General features: G+C 32.9%; 1 non-coding gene across 1 annotated transcript; it reads right to left on the reverse strand.

The window, feature by feature from the left end:
• Positions 1–20519: 20519 nt before the first annotated feature.
• TRNAR-UCU (transfer RNA arginine (anticodon UCU)) lies at positions 20520–20592 on the reverse strand. Its single transcript has one exon. It is a non-coding gene; the product is annotated as a tRNA-Arg (tRNA).
• Positions 20593–20989: the final 397 nt, after the last annotated feature.

Raw genomic sequence — 20989 nt, forward strand, 5'->3', positions numbered from 1 at the left:
ATAGCAGGTTTCTAATCCATATTTGCTTGCTATAGTTGAAGTATCCAATGATTGTATGAGTTGACTCTATCATCGTTTCTGAATGCCTAAAATTTTATTTCACCAGTTTCTAAATCTGTATATATTTTAGAGCCTTCTAAATTTAGTGGCCATGGTGCATTGTGCCTATATGTCATTGGAATTTAAATATTTTTAAATTCATTGATATATAGAACCATTGTAATATTTTCATATGTATTCTGAGGAATTGATTTCAAATTTTTTACCTACATACCAATTTTCCTTATTTCTTTCGAAGACATGCACCTTCTTTACACATTGTGTGTCATTGAATAGTGATCAAAATCTCGTCATAATCATCTTTCTAAGGAGTTGAACGAATAGTTGCCTTGTGTTTTTTAGACATAGATGTAGAGAGACGTTTTGGTACACCTAAAATAAAAAATTTATATTAATTTTGTAAAAGAGTAGTTTCTTCCTTAGTAGATGATCCATACCTATATGTTTCGATGGTGTGGATTGACTAGAGGGTTGCATGCATGAACCAAATCATGCGGATATTCTTCAACATCCATCACTTGATGTGGATCATTCCAATTTATGGTATCTATATTTGGTGCTTTGTTTAACCATAAGAAACCATGCACATGTGTTGATCCCCTATGTTAGCACTTGTATCTACACCAATAGTCTTTGACATTCATGTCTTTTTCCAAAATTTCTTTTCAGGAAGTTGTGTATTGTAAATGCATGTATTGTGCAATAATTTGTGGATAGTCTATGATATTATACGTGTGTCATATCTGCATTTCACGAGAGTTGTTTGCAGTTGTTCCTAGCATCAATGCATGCAAGTCTAGCCAATACAAGTTCATTGTGCTCAATGTAAAAAATATTGTTGGCGTCCTGATCTGATGAAGCATGTCTATTAATTTTTCTCGACACTTAGTCCAATGTGATCTTGTTCCCCTTAAAGTCGTTTCAAGTCACATCAATTTATTTGCTAGATGGGACTGTGGCATATTCTGCATATGCTCGTGCAACTCATGTATAGTGATCAACATCTTTTTTAGATTTCTTTTCATGCAAATAGTTGTGAACCTTTGTGCACGGTGCCTCATTATCATATTCATCATGTAATAACAAAACCTTGGATGCTTACCAAATCTATTATCTCTATACCATAGCAAGTGTTTGACAAATTTATAGAGATGTACTCTCCTCATTTGTGTTTCAAGAAAATCACATTGACCATCAAGAAATAATGATGGAAAAGTCATATCGAGCAAACTAGGTGTAGTATATTCATTAATAGGAGATGTAGCAATTGTAGGCCAAAAAATTATTTCTGATGGATCTATGTTGGGGTTGTTAACCCATGCATGAATAAACTCCATTTCTCTCTATGCATTTAGTGGTCTAGAGGCCATCGATGTTGTATGTTGTATGTTGTATGTTGTATGTTGTATTATGTTCATCTCATTTGTATTTATTAGCAGCCCAACAAAAACAATTTCATTTCTATTAGAGTTAAATTCCATATGCACAGTTCTCAACTCGATGAAAATATTATGATCAAAATGTAATGGTATATCATTAAGAGCATTGTCATCAATGATGACATCAAAGTAAAACTTGTAATGTCTAATTTTATATTGTAGTGCTTTGTAGACACGCACTTTGTTTACTATGAAATTGTAATTTGTTCCACATTGATCCTTTCTATGAACTATAATTAGTGGAAGATCTTTCTTATAATGAGGTAATTTCTTTGTCACATTTTCAATGTGTTGAGGGAAGCTTATTGTGTGTCCTCTATACTTGAATTGCCTACCAGTTGTATGTGTGACTTGTAGGATTGGACTAACACATGCAATCAACATCTCTTCGACTTGGGTCAGCTCTGCCATTTCTATTGGTTGTGATCATGGACACACATTATTTGCAATTGAGAATCAATGGTTTCCCTTTTCAAGTTTGCATCTATTACAAACAAGGCCTTGAATAGTGTGATAAACATTGATTCCAATGTAAGATTCTTCACAAATGAAACACATTTTGGGTGGTAACAAGCTATCTATTTTTTGATGAAATGTCATTTGAAATGTTGTGAAATTTGTTTCAAGTATTCCATTGGAATTTGCTTCCACATGTTCATGCGATTGCAAATTAGATTGATGTTGGTGTAAATAATTATTCTTCTTGGATATTATTACACTTACTTAAGTTTACTTAGGAAATGCATTTTATAGTAGTTTGGGTATGACATTGAGTGTTACTAATGCTAGAAGACGTTGTTGATATGTGTGTGTGTGCAAAGCTTTACCATATTTACAATCAGCCTACAACTGAATCGCACAGCATTTTAGCAAAGCGGATTTAGAAACTTATCAAAAAAATGTAAATTTCGTTCTTTACTGTATTAGATGTCCGTTTTTCTTGGACAAACATCGTTCTTTAATATATTCACTGCAGGTAACAACCGAATTAATTCTGAATGCATTACTTTCCCTTTTCAAAAATGATGATATGAGAAGTTGTGAACTTATTAAGAACACAGAATATTAAATACAAAACAATAGATAAATGAAGGATGAATATATTGTATAACAATAGAATGTTATGCGCAAAATGAAGGAAAGAGAAATTCATGAAATGTTTTTTTCTTTACCCATTGGTAAAACAATCAAACACAAACATTCAAATCTTGATTCAACACATTTTTGTAGGTAAAACACAAAATATATCAAGAAATCAAGATTTTATATCGCTCACATCCTTTATTCTCCTCTTTGTCCTCATCATTGCTCAACTCCTCTTTCCAGCATCATTTCAAGATATCTCATTAAATTTCCTTAGTCGTAGATTCCTCTTGGTAAAAAATTGAAAATAATGGATCAATTTTTTAAAAAATATACTGACCTACCACGTGGCTCCAATTCATTAGGCTAAAAGTCTAGATTCCTCTTGGTAAAAAATTAAAAATAAATGGATCAAGTTTTTAAAAAAGATACCGACCTACCACATGGCTCCACGTGTTTCTAGTGTGGTGCCTAATTGATGCCAAGAGTTTGGTCGGACTCTTGGTGCCATTTAGGCACTTTTTGTGAGTGCTTGAGCTTAGAATTTTTCAAAAAAAATCAAAATAGTTCGGCCAAACTTAGTCCGGTCAAACTCAGTCTGGCTAGATTGAGTTTGGTCGGACTCAGTCTAGCCAGATTGAGTTTGGTCGGAATACCTATGTGGCAGGTGATGTGGCAGGTGATGTGGCAGGCAAATCACCTATTTTTTCTATATTTCTGAAACTTTTCACTTTTGCTCAATTTTTCTCTAGGTAGGGTATTTTTTTAGAAAAATAAAAAAATACACTTTTGTAGAGCTCGAAGTCACGAATCTAGACATATAGCTTTTTTAGTATTTAGATTAGTTTTATTTTTTTTTATTAATTAAACATTGCGAGTAGGTTTTTTAAGTTCAAAAAGAAGCTGATTAGAAATTAAAAAATATATTAAATGATATTAAAAAATTAAAAAATATATTTTTCACTAGATGAGAGAATCTTCTCCAAAAGGGTATAATTTTTTTTTGATAATCATAAATTTAGTAGGAAAAAGGTGACACTAGCTGAAAACTACCAAATTTAGCTATGTTGGACTTTAAAATATTATTACAAGAAAAATATACATCAAAACTTTAAAACAAAAAATTTAACACTGCATATATATGTCCTCTATTGAAAAATTAAAATCAACAAAAAGTAAGTTTATTTTCATTTTGTTTGGTGATGCTGACTAGAACCCCTGATTTTCAGCAATAAAAAATCCATCTTTGAATATATAAAACAAATGTCAAATTTTTTTATTTTATTTTTTTTAAATTAAAAAATAACAAACATAAATTTCATTAATATTTCTAATTTTGATCAGTTTACATCATTTTGAAATTCAATTTAGAAATGTCACTTTTATGCGGTCAAAGTTAGACAGTTTTAGTTGTGTTGGCCACTTCCTTTATAAAAGTGTGACACAGCATTGTGCTTTTACCCATTATTTAACACTAAAAATGGGAAGTACACAACAATTAGCCAACATTCTTCCACATGATGGGTTCGACGACGACTTGTTCCAACCATAAATCGTGTATAAGTTAGGTGTTAGTGATGTTGTTTGGTAGACGTATTAAGGGATGGCTAAATGTCCAACCAACAGGAGGTGATTGTAACACATGCAACATGATTGGTTCCTAGTTGGTTGTCATGACCCTATTGTGGTACCCTTCTACTAGTAGTGTTGCTAGCAACAGTCGATACAACTTGTTTTAAAGACTCATCCTTCTTCTTGGGTTTGACATAAAAGTCTAACTTCTTCATCACTTTTCGCATTTTAGTCATTTTAATTAGTTGTACCATTAATTGACATTGAAACCCAAATTTCTTATTATTAAAAAAATGTCTAAACAATCTATTTGCATATGTCCTAATCTGTCTCCATGAAACCAAGCCAGGAAGGTTGTCTAGTACATCACTTTTAATTTCAAAATTTTCATTCATTTGATTATCATTCAAACATGTTTCATTTTCAATTGGTGTTTCCATGTCTACATACACGTTATTGGTTTTAGTTGCAAGTGGATTTTCAATTTCATTTGGAGTTTCAAATTTGGTTTTAATTTCAGTTTCAAGTTGAGATCTAGTTTCATTTAGGGTTTCAATTTGGATTTCAATTTCAGTTTCAACTTGAGTTCTAATTTCATTTGGGGTTTGATTTTCAATTAGAATTTTATTTAATAAGTAATCTACTTCTACTAAATCACCAATTTCTTCATGAGAACAATAATGGATTAGAAGATGCACCTGAATTTAATGGTTCTATTGTGTTTTCTTCGTCAGCATTTATGGTCTCATTGATGTTCTCCTCTTCTAAAGTGATTGTGGAACTTGAAGCTCCTTGTCTCATTCTTGATCTTCTCTCTCGTTGATGCATTGCCTCCTTCTCCCTATTTGTTGCAATCTCCTCAGTTGTCAGAACCTTCCTTTGCCTCTTCTTGTGTTGATTTGATCCCATGGCTACACCAAATTTTGAATTCGAATTGATCTCCTTACCAAATCGACAATAAGACAAACAAAGAGAATGATTAATTAAAACATTCTCTTTGCAGATCGTACCTGTCAGTGGTCCAGATTCTGGCCCAACGGATCTTTTCAGAAATGGGTGCCCGTTATTGAATGAAATAGGTGCCCGCTATTTGCTACAATCTCCTCAGTTGTCAGAACCTTCCTTTGCCTCTTCCTACGTTGATTTGATCCCATGGCTACACCAAAATTTGAATTCGAATTGATCTCCTTACCAAATCGATAATAAGACAAACAAAGAGAATGATTAATCAAAACATTCTCTTTGCAGATCGTGCCTGTCAGTGGTCCAGATTCTGGCCCAACGGATCTTTTCAGAAATAGGTGCCCGTTTTTTAAAACGGGCATCTGTTTCACTTTTAACAGTACAAAGCGAAACGGGCGCTTGTTTTTTGAATTTAAAAAATGGGCGCCCGTTTGTTAAAATTAGGGGTGGGAAGCAACCCTTAGCTTTGTTTTTTTCTTCGGGATAAGCTTGGTCCCACCAAGCCTATGCTTGGACCTCCAAAAAAATGACTAAGGTAAAATGACATCAGATTTCTACCTTGGCCTAATTTTTTGAGGGCCTTTCTGATTGAATTTTTTGACGAAAAGAAAACCCATTAGAGTTTTCAGCATCCTAATTTCAGAAATGTAAATTTCATAGTGATAAGATTACTTTTACTATTTTTGTATTATTTATTAATCAAAAGTGAAACCTAAACCTAAAATACCAAGGTTCACTAAAACTTTAATAACTTTTTTGTTTTTAGGATTTTAGAAAAATAAATTATATGACATCAATATACATACAATTCTTTTGAATATTAAATTTTTTTTTGAAAAATATGAAATTTTCATCAAATTATGGTGGTCGTACACCTGATGTTTTGAAAATATACTTTATTGTCAGTTAAAAATTGATAAAAAAATATATATTCAATAAAAAAATAAGGAAAAATATTCTCATCAATATTTGGTGTCTTAGGTATCATTTCGTAGAAGGATTTTTAAAAATTCATTTATTTGCATCAAAAAAGGGTGGTCGTACACATGTGTGGTATGGTCCTGAAACATGCATCTTGAAAAACTGGTTTGTAAGCATGCCTACTAAAAAGGGATTTCTAGCATGTGGGTATTAAAATAAATTACATATTTTAAAAGTAGACTCTAAGCACTACATTTTCTATTACTGAAGTTTTTTGAGATTCAATCTCTAAGTGCATCAAATTTTGACATCAATCGACAAAAAATTTGAAAAATAGAGAAAACACTTCCACTTTTTGCCCAAAAGTGGGACTCAACTTCTTGTAGCCACCCCATCCCTAAGTGTGACAGCTCATGGATGATATAGTCTCATGGAGGAAAATAAAGGATACATGTTTGATGTAGAGGTACGGTTCAACTCAACACTTTGTCTAGACATATTTCATAACAATGGGCTAATATCTTTCCTCACATTCCCAAAACAAGCAACTATATTAGAAGATTTATCTCTCAAGGAGAAGTCCTTCTAATTTAAAGACTCCAAATAGACATGGACTCGTCATAGGATGGATTCCCAATGAACACCTTCCCATCATTCTCCACAAACTCCAAGTTTCCCCTTCACAAGGTCACTATGCCTCATGGGCTACAAACACTAATCAAGGGTTCAATGGCTCACAGAACTCCATTGACCATGGGAACATTTTTATAAAAACTAAACATGATATTTTCCAACCCTTAACAACCTTCAAACCCAGTGGTTATTCCAACTTGTATGCTTTCCACATAAACTATCTTAATTTCTACTAGCCCTCATAAATGACAAAATGGGGCATAATTTTGTATGCCAATAAGATATCCACAAAATGATTACATATTCAGATACCCTTTTGGGGATTACAAAACATATAAAAAACTTGGCTATGATTTTTTTGAAACACATCAATCAAATATGCTCTTTAGGTCTAATCACAACATCAAATTGGGGTTTTTTGGTGTAACTTTCACTATATGATTCATATCATAAATATAAAACCACTTTTAGATACCCATTTGGAATTTATGTAGCATATATCAGACTCTTGTAAGGTGTCTTTGGAACATAACCCTCAAAAATGAACTGCTACGTTGGAAAAACCTAGTTTCTAAACTAGGTAATTGGAAAGATTCAACCATTACACAACTTAAACGACCTTTTATTTTGAGCTGGTAAGAAAGAAAAAAATTTTAAAATTAAATTATCTTTCCAACCATGTGAGTTTCAGATCTATACCATTCTGTATATGGATGTACAACATGAAAGAACAATAATAAATGCGTGGAAAAATAGAGAAAAATGAGGTTCTTTATTCATTCCATCTTAAAATCATCCTCACCACCTCCTGCTGCACTTAACCATGTACAAATGATTCACAAGGGGACTATTTATAACTTTCTACACCATTTCTAACTTCTCCAACTACCCCTTTACAACTTTGTCTCTTCATCTTCCCATTTCGTAGTTTTGCAATTTTACATCTTTTCATGACAACATTTTTGCAAAATGTGATAATAAGAACTCAACCTGACTCTCTAGATTAATTCAACATTAACAATGGTCTAAAATGACCTTATTTTCTTGACAAAATACTTAACCCATTGAAATTTATCAAAAGGCCTTACTATCTACCATGTTTGTAAAATATGATGAACTTGGTGCCCCTGCACCATACTCCCAAACAAAATAAAGTCCAAGCCCTCTTGGATTGAGGGTAGTAATAGATCTTCCTCCTCTATATGCTTCTCCTTGATGTCCTTCATGTACTACGCCTTGTCCTCTCTGAAGCAATTCCAATCGATCTTTATTTTGACTTTTGGTTTGCCCATTTTTTGGCTTAGGTACTTAGGCCTATCAAATGGAAAGAGTTGCCTCCTATCTGCCTCTTTGGGTACCTACACGAGAATAAATTCAATAACAACTTCATTCACAAAAATAACCTGATTCATATCAATATCATTCATGAAATATTTTCCTTGTCTCTCAAACTACCTTGGATACTTCTACCACATAACCACATCAAATGGAGTTATCTTGATCTACCATCCCTTATCAACAACAACTTGATTATCAACATCAACCTTACTAGAAACCTCAACATTATCATTCCTTTCTGCTAGTTCATCAGCTATATTACCTTTGTCAACAATATCAACCTCCATGCATTCTTATTCTTGCTTGGCTTGTCCAACTCCAACCTTGCTATTCCATTCTTGCTCAATTGTTGTATATGTTGTTCATAAATATTCTTCTTCATCATTAACTGATGTCCTTTCTTGCTTTCATCTTTGAAAAATCTTCTTAATGGGCCATAATACCCTCTTCTTTATTGTGGAGTGTCAGCTTTGTTGCGGCATCTCAAGGCTTTTGTCCAGTTCTTCCATCTCTTTTCTCATTTGTTCCATAACTTGCCTTATTTCTCTTATCTCTTTCTCAAACTCTATTTGCCTTATATTTTCCTCTTTCCTTGTCCTCTCTTTTTCTTCTCTTTTCTTTTCTTGTTTCTTCTTTTTTGAACCCTCACCCAACAAATATATTCCTTCAAGCAAGTCTCTTTAACCTTGCTTCCACTTTGCCTTTGCCTCACCTAGGTCTCCTCTATTTTCCTCTACCTAGTCTTTTGGCAACCAGGTTCTCTTCTCAACCTGCACAAGACAACACACAAACACAAAACTCTCTTGACTAGACCTTTTGAGCTCTAATGCCAATTGATGCAGAGGTACAATTCAACTCAACACTTTGTATACATATTTCACAACAATGGGCTAATATCTTTCCTCACATTCCCAAAACAAGAAACTCTCTTAGAACATTTATCTCTCAAGGATAGGTCCTTGGAATTTCAAGACTCCAAATGGACATGGACTCATTATAGGATGGATTCCCAATCAACACTTTTCCATCATTCTCGACAAACTCCAAGTTTCCCCTTCACAAAGTCACTATGCCTCATAGGCTACAAACACCAATCAAGGGTTCAATGGCTCACAAGACTCCACTGACCATGGGAACATTTTTAGAACAAGTAAAAATGTTTTTTTCCAACCCTTAACAACCTTCAAACACACTAGTTATTCCAACTTGTATGCTTTCCACATAAACTATCCTAATTTCTACAAGCCCTCACAAATGACAAAATAGGGCATAATTTTTTATGCTGATAAAATATCCACATATTGATTACATATTCAGACACCCTTTTGGGGATTAAAAAACATATCAAAAACTTGGCTATGATTTCTTTGAAACACATCAATCAAATATGGACTGGTAATCTGCTCTCTAGATTTAATTACAACAACAAATTGGATTTTTTTGGTATAACTTTCACTACAAGATTCATATCAGAAATATAAAACCATTTTTAGATACCCATTTGGAAGTTATACAACATATCTCATAATATCATAAGGTTTATTTGGAACATAACTATAAGTATCATCATCAACCAATCCCCTAAGGGAAACTCATAAAGATAGAATTCCCAACTCTAGAGGCATAATAACGTCAACTCCATACGCAAGGTTATATAGGGTAGTACCAATAGCCATACGAACACTTGTGCAATAGGCCCACAATGCATAAATTAATTGACTATGTCAGTCTTTATTGTGTTTATTCACTTTCTTGTGCAATATTTGTTTAACAATATCATTTGATGCTTCAACTTGGCCATTGTATTGAGGATAGCAAGGTGTAGATAATTGGTGTTGGATATAAAATTTCTCTGATAATTGTTTTACCTCCTTGTTCTTAAATGGAGTATCATTGTAACAGACAAGAGTAGCAGGTGATCCAAAATGAGAAATTATATTGTTTAGAAGAAAGCTACAAATTGCTTCAACGATAGTGGATCAAATCAAAATAGCTTCAACCCACTTCCTAAAGTAATTATTAGTTTTTATAATGAAGCTATGTCCTTTAAAAGAAGGTGGAGATATCTTTCCAATGATATCCAAACCTCACATCTGAAAAGGCCAAGGATAAGTTTGAGCATGAAACTCCTACGCAAGAGCTTTAATAAGATTGCTATGTTGTTGACATCAAGGACACTTCTTGACAAAGGAAAATGAGTCTTGTTCTATTTTTTTCCAATAGTATGGCATGTGTATAAGTTTATGTACCAAGGATTTACCACCAAAATTTTCACTCCCAGAGCCTGAATGAGCTTCTTGAAAGGCATTGGGTATCTTAGCCTTAGTAAGATAATGGAGAAGAAGACCATCATAAAACCTACATTAAAGAATGTTATATAATATGATATGGTGAGCTGAAAGATTTCAAATCTATACTTTAGTATTCTTAGTAACATCATTGAGAAATTTTGTGGTCTTTAGATAGTTATAGATATGTGAATACCATTCTCTTGAGTCTCTATGCACACACATAAGACTATCAAGTCTAGGTTTATCTAAGACAATAAAAGAGTAGATAATTTGAACCACAAATTAATACTCATATGCACTATAGTTAGAGCATACAAGGGAAGATACACTTTCCATTGCATCTACGTGAAAATATTCTCTCCTAGGAACATTATCAATGGTGTAGAAAGTGAACCCACTAAGGATAAATCTAAATCTTGATATTGAGATAGATTACACTAATTATCTCAATATTCACTCATAATCTAATTTACAATTAGTTCACAGTCATCATGAATACAAATATGTTTAATTTCAAATGTTGTCACAACATGCAAGCCAATAATAAGGGCCTCATACTTAATGATATTGTTTGTACATCAAAAATATAATTGAAAGGAAAGAGGAACCAAATTTCCTTCAAGTGAGATTAAAAGTATACTTGCTTTGGAACCAATTTGACATCTCGATCCATCAAAATAAATCTCCCATATAGGCTCATGATCCACTAGTAAACTTATCTTAATTTGGGAACAATTCTATAGTAGGAAAATATTTGGGTGAGGGAGATTCCATTGATTGATCAGTGATAGTATTTATCTTACAAATATTTTTCTTGATGGGATTAGCATCAAGATGTATAACAATATTATGAACCACAACGGATTCATCAATACCAATAAAATCCTCGTATGACCAAGCAAAGATATCAAAATAAGAATGCAAGAGATAAAAGTGTGATTTAGATTCTTCCAAAGAAAGGCATTTGCCAATCTTAATTAAATTTTCAAAAGATTTAGGATCCATGAGGACATCAAAAGTATCTCCCTTAAGTAAAGTACTATAGTCTTCGGGATGTGACAAAAACATGTTCTCATCATCATCAACCTAAATATTCAAGCAATATGGGAATCAATGCTTATTGTTATAAGAAGGAAGATTAGAATAGACACCTAAGAATTCTTCTAAAGCATCCTCCATATACAAAACATATAGAGGAACATCTTTAGATTCTACCTCACTACCAATATATTTAGGGTGAATAAGCTTACAAGGTCCAGAGGATCGCTAGGAATCATGTGAACATTCAAACATGTTTTTTTCCTTATATCCAAGTCTTTTCTTAGAGCCATGTGGATCAATATTTAATGGAACTTTAATAAATTGTACACATCCACAACCAAATTGAGAAATAATATCAAATCTTGAGCTATAACATATTTGCAACTCCTGAGATGAAGAAGGACTATTATAAAAGGGCATAATCAATATTATAAGTATCACCTTGCTTTACAGAGGCATATTTACTTTTTATTCCCTAATGTAATATTTGATGAACTCCAAAGACCCCCATTGTCACCCAAACATACATTCTATTTAGTAGAAGAAGTGGAAGGGATAGACTTAAGACTTTCCTCTTTAGAGGAATCTTGATTTTTAGGAGAATCTTGTTGGAGACCGTGGTGTTAAAATTGATGTCAACCCTCAATGTTGTGGGGATTCTTAAATATTGTTTTTATTATGGTCTCTTTTTTTACATGTGTGTTAAGAAGTAGTTATTGTTCAGTTGTGTGAAGAGATGTTGTTGATACAGTCCATGGTTGGATTGTGTAGAGATATTTCTCAGTGTGTGTAGTAACATTGATGCTTGCACCTGTATGATGATGTATTATGTTGAAGGACAATAATAGTAATAAAGTTACATGATTGGATGTCATGCCTTCTTTCTCGTTAGCAGAGATGTTATCATGATAATATCATTTTAAGACGAGGATTAGAAGTATTAATATGAGGATTAGGAGTGTGGTGATGAAGTGGATATGCTGCTAATAGTCTTGTGCATGATACAAGCAATTTTTCTATCTCTCTTTTTTCTCTTGAGTGAGCAAATGATGCTACAAAGTTGTTATGGTTTCTGTAGAATTGATAAAGTGTAAAAATGTAGGAAGGTGTGTTGAAGACTATCGACAAGAATGCTCTGCATTCCTTTGCACCTAATGATATGATCTTGTGATTTTGTATTTAGCTTGTGTATGTTGTGGACATTTCAATTATATCTTTTCATTTCTCTAGTGTTGTAGTAGATTTTGTTGGTAAACGTAGGATATTGGTAGTTTGTTTGTTTGTCAAGACTAGTTCAGGAAATACTTTGCATTTCTTTGTATTGTCATTTCAGTAGTTGTGACTTGTATTGTACCACAAATATGTTTGACAGTGTTTTATCTCATGATTGTATTTCCTGGTATTTTGGGTATTAAAAACCTTGTATCCATTTGGTTGTGTCATCTTGTTTTGGCATGATAGTATGAAATAAGTGTATGGAAGTGTTTTGGATGGTCATGGAATGTCTCTATGTGGTCTACATGATAGTAATTGATCTGTTTAGTGCTGCATTTTATTTGGAGTTTGTTTTCCAGGTAATTTGTGGTTATGTGGATGATAGGGTCCATTTTCTTGCTTGCACTATGTATTTGGTGGTTTGCGCTAGAATTGGTGGTTGTGTTGAGTTGGTTTTGTCACCTTCTATGTCTCCATGTGATTCACATTGTATGAATTCTTTTGGAAATTGTATTTTTGGGCTAACTGGTTAAGTGCTACATGTTTGGGGTTGCTTAAAAAGATGTGATAAGTTATTTTAGGTTCACTCTAGCTCCTAGATTGGAATACTTTCACTGCAAATATGTTTTGAGGTAGACTTTTTGGGTTCATTGCTTGTCTCCTATTCTAACCAACCTAATTTGTTGTTTTCTTTTCTTGTGGAGGATATATGTAGAAGATAAAATTAGTTGCAAGAAGAGTGGATTATGAGAGATGCAAATTTGAGGCAGAAAAAGTGTCTAGTGGAAGTTTTGGAGCCAAATTATGGTGCAGGAGAACCCAACATGTTCCATGCCTTCATAAGGTCATTGTGAATCTCTTAAGTCTTATTTTATGTTAAGGTTCAAAATAAGGTCTTAGGACCATCTTGGTGATGTTTTGAATTCTAAGTAAAGAGTCATGTTGTCATTATGTAGCAAAGTTGTTATCATATTGTCAAGATTTAGTAAAGTGTCTTAAGGGATCCATGTTTGTGTTTATAGGTGTTTTTATGGTCCATTGGATATAATAAGGCCTAACAAGGCCATTTGTCAAGATACAAGGTCAATTGTGCAATTTTTAACAAAATTACTAAGTTGTCACCAATATTGTTAAAAGTTGTCAACTTGAAATCCCAACGGTTATATATTGTTTGAAAGGTGGTTAAAAGTTTTTGAAAATTTGTAAGGGGATGAAAAGACCCTTTAGAGGTCAAATGGGGGGTTGGTGATGGCAGATGTGCATTGCACTCAAGAAGAAATCAAGAAATTATTGACTTTTCCAGAAATTTCACTATATTCTCACGTTGCAGCAAATTGTACTTTTATGTATGGCCTAAATATGCACTAACTCTCATTGGTTTTTGTAGAGGGGTGAGTTACCTTCATTTTGGTTTTAGTTTGATTCAAATTAATTAAGTTTTGAGGGAGATATAAGTATTTTACTGAAAACAGGTTTGAAACCCTCACAAACTAGGCTTTTGTCACCAAAATGCCAATAAACTCCCATTCTACTGTGGGAAAGGCTAGAATTTGGTTGAATGGTAGGTTTAGGAGTATTTTCAATGTTTCTATTGGTTTCAATGCAGGGGATTAAGTCTAGAGAGATTTTGAAGTGAATTTGGCTTGGCATCTCTATGTGATAGGCTTGTAAAGAGGGGTGAAATTGTAAGTATAAGTGAACTTGTTGCAAACCTGAGAGTTTGGGCACCCAAAACTAGTTGATTTGGTGGTTTGGAGATTCATGACACCTATTTTATTTGATGCACATGAAAGGGGACACAACCAAAAACAAGGTTCAAATGTTAGCATGTTAGTTTCCAACCATAAAAACCAAAACAAATGAACTAAAATCCTTCACATACATATCAAAATATATTTAAAATAACACAAAGGAAGTAATATAAAATGAAAAGAAGGGACAAGAGACTCCATAATATTCTTCCATGATTCCCTTGTTTCTCTCCTTTATTTGAGGAATGAGGTTCTATGTATAGGCAAAATAGAGGATTGGATGGTCAAGATTAATTGGGCTTGTGAAGGGCTAGGATTGAATGAGAGAGGCATTTTCCTCAATCCATGTGACACTTTCAAACCAATCCAGTGATGACAAGTGTCACCATGAGATGGCTAGGGAGGAGAGGGAAGAAGCATTAAATGCTTGAGATGACATGAGGGTTACCATGGATGGTTGGGGTTATGAGATAAAGCTTTTATCCAAGGGTAAAGTTATTACCCAATGGGAAAACTTTTGTGCAAGGTTTACCCATGGTTAAGCCTTTACTAAAGGGTCAAGGCCCATGTGGGTTAGTGTGTTGAAGAAGAAAAACCATTAAGACTTTGTAAGAGTCTTAAATGGTTGAGATGATGGGTTGGGGGTTAATCTTGGATTAGGATTGTGCAATGGCTTAGAAGGGGGATTAGGCTAATTTAGAAGGAGTTAGAAGAATCTAGACGGAGGTTAGAAGAATCTAGAAGGGGGATAGGATAATTAGGCTTGTTATTAAATGATTTATTTAATTAAAATAGGGAATGCAACTTGCATTTGTAGGAAAATGCAAGTGGATGGGATTTTTAAATTAATATTGGTTTATTTAAATAGGGATTTGGTTAGGGTTTTTAAATAAATGTTTAATTCATTTAAATAAAAGGAAAGGGGAATTAAATAAATTTGTTTATTTATTTAATAATTTGGACTATAGTTAGCAATTAAATAAATTTATGAAATTTATTTAACTAGAATAGAAGAATAAGTTGAGATGATATAATTAAATGTAGATTTAATTAATAGAGGAATATTAGTACATTAAATAAATATTAAATATTCATTTAATTAGTGGATAGATTTATGTGTCTACAAGATCCTTTGCCTAAGGATTTGTGTGCATTTGAGAGGTAGTTGCTTTGGAAAAGAGGGCTAATTAGGGCCCTAGTGCAGCGATAGAACTCCATTTTTTATAGACTAGTTCCAAAACAACCTATGGTCATTTTGAGATATTCTTTAGGGCTCTGAAAAGGGTACTCAAATTAGGTTTCATATTTTGAAGAAGGGGGCTAAGTAGAGAGATATTTTCACTAGTCCGAAAAAGGAGGGCAACTGAGCGTTGGGGTGGTTGCGAAGTATTCCAACATTCCACATGCTAGAGACCTTAACCAATGCTTGGAACATGTTTGTTTGGATGCCCTAATATATTTGGGAAGCCCTCCCTTGAGGTCCTAAACCATTTGAATTCCCTCACCAAGTTGGATTAGATTTGCCTAGGTCTAAGATGCCTAGTTTGTTAAGTGAGTTGGGAGAAAGACCTCCTGATGTGATTGTTTTCCTTGATGACTTGAACCCTATTGTGTAGAATGGATCACAATGGATCAAACACCAAAACACTAAAAACACAAAACCAGTCTCCATACAGGAATCCATAACTCGACCAAATCATCACAAAGCATCATGAAATCAATAAAGAATGATGTATCTCTAGTTGATTCAGCATCCCAAACAGATAAACCAACCAGATAAATTCACTGCAATCACCGGATCACCAAAAAAATTATGTGCAACACCAAAACATAGGAATATGTTGACATCAATAACAACAACATATCCTAGCAACAGCAATGTCCAACCATTCTTATCAAACCCCTATGCTTGAAGTTTCAGGTCCCCTTAAAACATGCTAAAGGTTATGGGAACCTTTTCAAAACCCACTATTCCAATGTATTTTTTATGTAATATCCTCTTGTCAGTGAAGATAAAAATAATGGTTTTCCTTGCCAAAACCCATGTTTCAAGTTATGGGAGCCTTGCAAAATGCTTTTTTAATCTCCTATTTGATGGCTTTAAAGGCCTTGTGGGTATATCAACCATATCTTTGATGCCTAGTTGTTAATGTTTAGTTGTTAGTTGGTTGTTGATAATATTTGGTGTATCTTTAGTAGCGCTCTGTGTTTAGGTTCTGGATTTTGACTAATTCCAAAGGGTTTTAGGTCCCTTCAAAACCTATTGTAAGGGGTTTGGGGTCCCTCAAAACTTGTTAGGACCTTAATTAAAAACAATTCACAACATACTAATTTAATGAGCTTCACCCAATATGGGCTACATTAACAAAGAAATAATTATCCAATTTCCTTTTATTATTTACAACAAAGATGAATTACAATATTTTGTAGAATAAACTTTTGTTATGTGCTATATGAAAGCACTCAGATTACCTCAAATATCTTCTTATTTCACATTCCACACCCACTTATTTACGAAGACCTTTTTGCCAATTAATAATGATTAGTTCACATACCAAAATAACAATCAACTCCTTTATTAACTGATGGGAATCCCTTGCACTCCCCCATTAATTTTTATTTTTTTGAGGGGGGTGGGGGAGCAAAGCTACCAAAGTCACCAAAATTTAATCCTGGTAGTGTGATCACATACCAATAATCTCCCACTTGGAGAATGATTCTAAAGTAGCACTATTGTACCTGTATCTCCCATCAGATTGATGCCTCAACTTGGCTTGTTTATCATTTACACATTATTAGTCTTGAAGGCTAATGGAAACTGATAAGAAATTTAGTTTCTCTTAACTTATTGCATTCATTAATATATCATTAACTACTTGTCTATCTAAGGGCCTTGATTAAAATTTATCATACGTATAAGGATGTTGAATGGAATCTTTCTATTCACTTTGTTTTGTTTGCATTATAATAAAAGAAGGCTTAGTTTAAATCCAAAAAATACTTTTAATATATATTGTATCATATGAAAGATTACTAATCAATAGACACATTAATATGCATAATAAAAGTACAAATACAATCTCTCAAATCACTCAATGAAGAAAAGGGAAAGGCATGCAATAGTATTCAACAAAAAATATTACTTAATGCACAAACCTTGTCCATCTCCACTACTTCTTCATTCACACCTTCAAGAATGGGTGTTTGTGTTGAGTTACTTTCAGAATGTACCACAAGGACTACAAACACCCATTCTAAAAGTAACTTAGAGAGTGAAACAAGACTGAAGGGGATCGCTTTGTTGATAACTTCACATAGACCAACTTTGAACTCATTTAAAATGGATTTTTTTTAAGGCCTTCATGAGATCCTTATCACCCTGTGATGACTCTATTCCTCGCTATTCCTTCGATAAGCTCTACTCCTAAAACTTCCTTGATTGCTTCCAAAATATCACCACCATAATAGAAAAAAAACCCACAACATACTTTCTTTTTTTTATCTTGCCTAAGAAACTCGTCTATCAAAGATTTCCTCCACTCAAATGATTAGCTCCATATGCTTTATAGAAAAGAGGCATGAACTGAAATTTTCTATGTTTAGAGATAGATGAAATAAATCCTTTTGATTTTCATATAGGAATTATCTTGAATGTATGTGATGTAGATAGAGGTACCTTGCTAGATGAGAGCATGATGAATAATTATGTGAACAACCTTATCACTACTCTTTTGCATGAGTTTGCCATAATATTGAATAATCAAATATTTGTGTCATCTTTACTTCACATGATAATGGTTTTGCTCCTTTGCATTATTTTCCCATAATATTACTGTGTCATCTTTTCTTCACATGATAATATTTAGGGTTGTGACTATTTTATTTAAAAATAATAATATATATATTTATTTTAAAATAAATTAATAATTTTCAAGTAAACAAATAGACAAATCTAAATGCAGTTACTATTTAAAAGTGTTCAAACTTTTCAAATTTGAAGTCACTTAGACTTTAGACATTGCAAGTGCTTTGTAATTCTTCATGTCTCAATAGGGATGTGGGAAGATGTGTATTTGTCCATTTTAATTGATATTTATCACCTCTTCATATTCACCTCTTGAAAATGTAATTACAATAAGCCATAAAGTACAAATATTAAATATTTTTCTCACACGTCCTAACAAACTTTTCCAAGAAACATGGAGACATGTGAGTGGCTTAGGATTGTATGGTTAATGTCACCTTATCCTAACATCTACATTATATTGAATAATCCAATATAATTATCTCATCTTTATTTCACATGATAATGATTGATTGCATTAGTTATTTAAATGACCTTCTCATCCTTTTCAAGTACTTTCATAGACATGACTAACTATTGATGTTATTGTTGTTTCATTAAGATTAACAGCTTGATTTGAGAGATAATCACCAATTTTATTTCCTTCATAATAGGAAATTTGTATCATAAGAGGGGTATGTTATCCAATATTTCTCGGGCTTCATTAAAGACATTTTCATTCTCTAATTTGTTGAATATTTTATTCCTAATGTGTATGATTTTTTTTGTTGAGATCCAAATAGTTGTTATGAATATTTTCATTGATGTCAAAGGGAAGATCAATGTCACAATAACATTTTTCAAAGATATATATGAATGATATTTTCATCATATTAATCTTATTGTTATAGGATTATTGTCATTGATGTCAAATAGATGTCCAAAGGCCACTAATCATCAATCAAGTGTGTCAACCTTCTTGAGTTTACAAGTAACAATATAATATGGCAATTGATTAATTCAATACTAATTGATCCCACCTAAATGACACCCCAAAATGGAACTACTTTGTCAAGTAATGTCTGCTAACTTCTTTTGGTGGTTGTGAAAGGTCCAAAAATAAAATAAATATTTTATTCATTCTTGGGTGACCACCTTTGCCAAAGTATATTTATTTAAGCATGTTAATCACCTAAACCATGTGTGAGATAGTGAACAACTTAATTCATAATGGAATGATTGAATAAGTTTTTAAAAAATGATTTATTGGTAAGAATGTTGTGACTATATAAGACAAAGGAGTGATTCATTTAAGCAGTAATCATTATTATTTATAATGTAACAATTATATAAATGAAAAGGAGTAGTGTTAAAGGGAAGGCAGTGGAGGAAAGTTAAGAAGAGTTGTGACCATTTGAAAGGCTATCTATTTTGAAAGGAGATGCATCTCTTCAGTTAGATGTGAAAGATGTGAAAGATGTGAAGATATAAAAAGGAATAAGATATTGTGGAGAAGTTGAGAGTTGAATGAAGTGAGATGTGATGAATAAGTCTAATATCATTTAAAACAGATTTTGGAAGAAGGAATATATGCATAATTGTTGAAGCAACAATTCTAAAGTTGATATTGTGTTCAGAGGTTGGTGCCTCATATTGGAGAGGTTGGCATCTATTATTGAATTGGTGTTCTATTGTGAAGATTGGTGTCTCTAGTAGGTTAGTCCTACAAATCATTTAAAAAATAAATGTGTTGAATACTAATTCACCCCCACATGCTCCAATATAAACATTTGGTCATCAATAATAAGACATGCTTCTTCTCTATTGTTTATTTATGACCTTAATCTTCTATTGTTTATTTATGACCTTAATCTTTTAGAGACAACTTTGATCATATTATTTTGGGGGGATGAACTTAAAGATCCCATCAATAAAAATGTGAAGAGATAAAAATGCTCACACACTACTGAAATTTCCACATTGCACTAAACAATAAATTCTATTAATCATGAGGTGAATTCATTAATGAATAATTGAACCCAATAATAAATGAATGAATTTTTGTTGATCCCAATGATCAAATGAATGAGTTTTTGTTGATCCCAATGATAAAATGAATGAGAAAAACTAAAAATGTGAAAAAGATAGAAATACTTACACATTTTAACATGCCATTAAATGATAGATTCTATTATGAGTAATACGAACCCAAAGTTCTTATGAACACACTAATAATGAATTAGGTGGATGATAGATTCTATTATGACTTAAACGAACCAAAAGATCTTATGATGAATACATGATAAAAATGAATTGGATGGATTCTATTATGAGGTGAACGAACCCAAAGATCTTATGAACACACTGGTAAACGTGAATTCAACTCAATGATCCCCTGAATGGGGATCATGAAAACTTAAAATGGTTACACGCCCGGTGGGACTCGAACCCACAATCGCCTGATTAGAAGTCAGACGCCTTATCCATTAGGCCACGGGCGCTTTGATTTTTCTGTTTATGGAACACTAATATTCAAACCCAGGAAGCATATGCAGCCGCAATTTTTTGAGAATAGCAATATTCTTTAGCATTTTGAGAGCCACATAAAATTAGTATTGTTAGGGCTTCAAGTTTCTACATTCCCTGATAATTTTGGTGAAAAAATGGGTTTTTAAAGAAAACTGTATTCAGCAAATATATTCATGGATGTTTGAGATCAAGTTTCTACATTCCCTGATAAGTTTCTGTAGCGGAAATGCGAGTATGTCTGCGCAAGAAAAAGCGGCGGGATAGACAGCCTTCTGTCTTATTTTTATTGTTATTGTCAAAAATTAATTTGATGTTAAGAAATCCTTTTACACAGTATTGTGTGAAATAGAGTCGATAAATTATCGCCTA

The sequence above is a fragment of the Cryptomeria japonica genome, chromosome 3 (genome assembly GCF_030272615.1).
Source record: "Cryptomeria japonica chromosome 3, Sugi_1.0, whole genome shotgun sequence".
Lineage (NCBI taxonomy): Eukaryota > Viridiplantae > Streptophyta > Pinopsida > Cupressales > Cupressaceae > Cryptomeria > Cryptomeria japonica.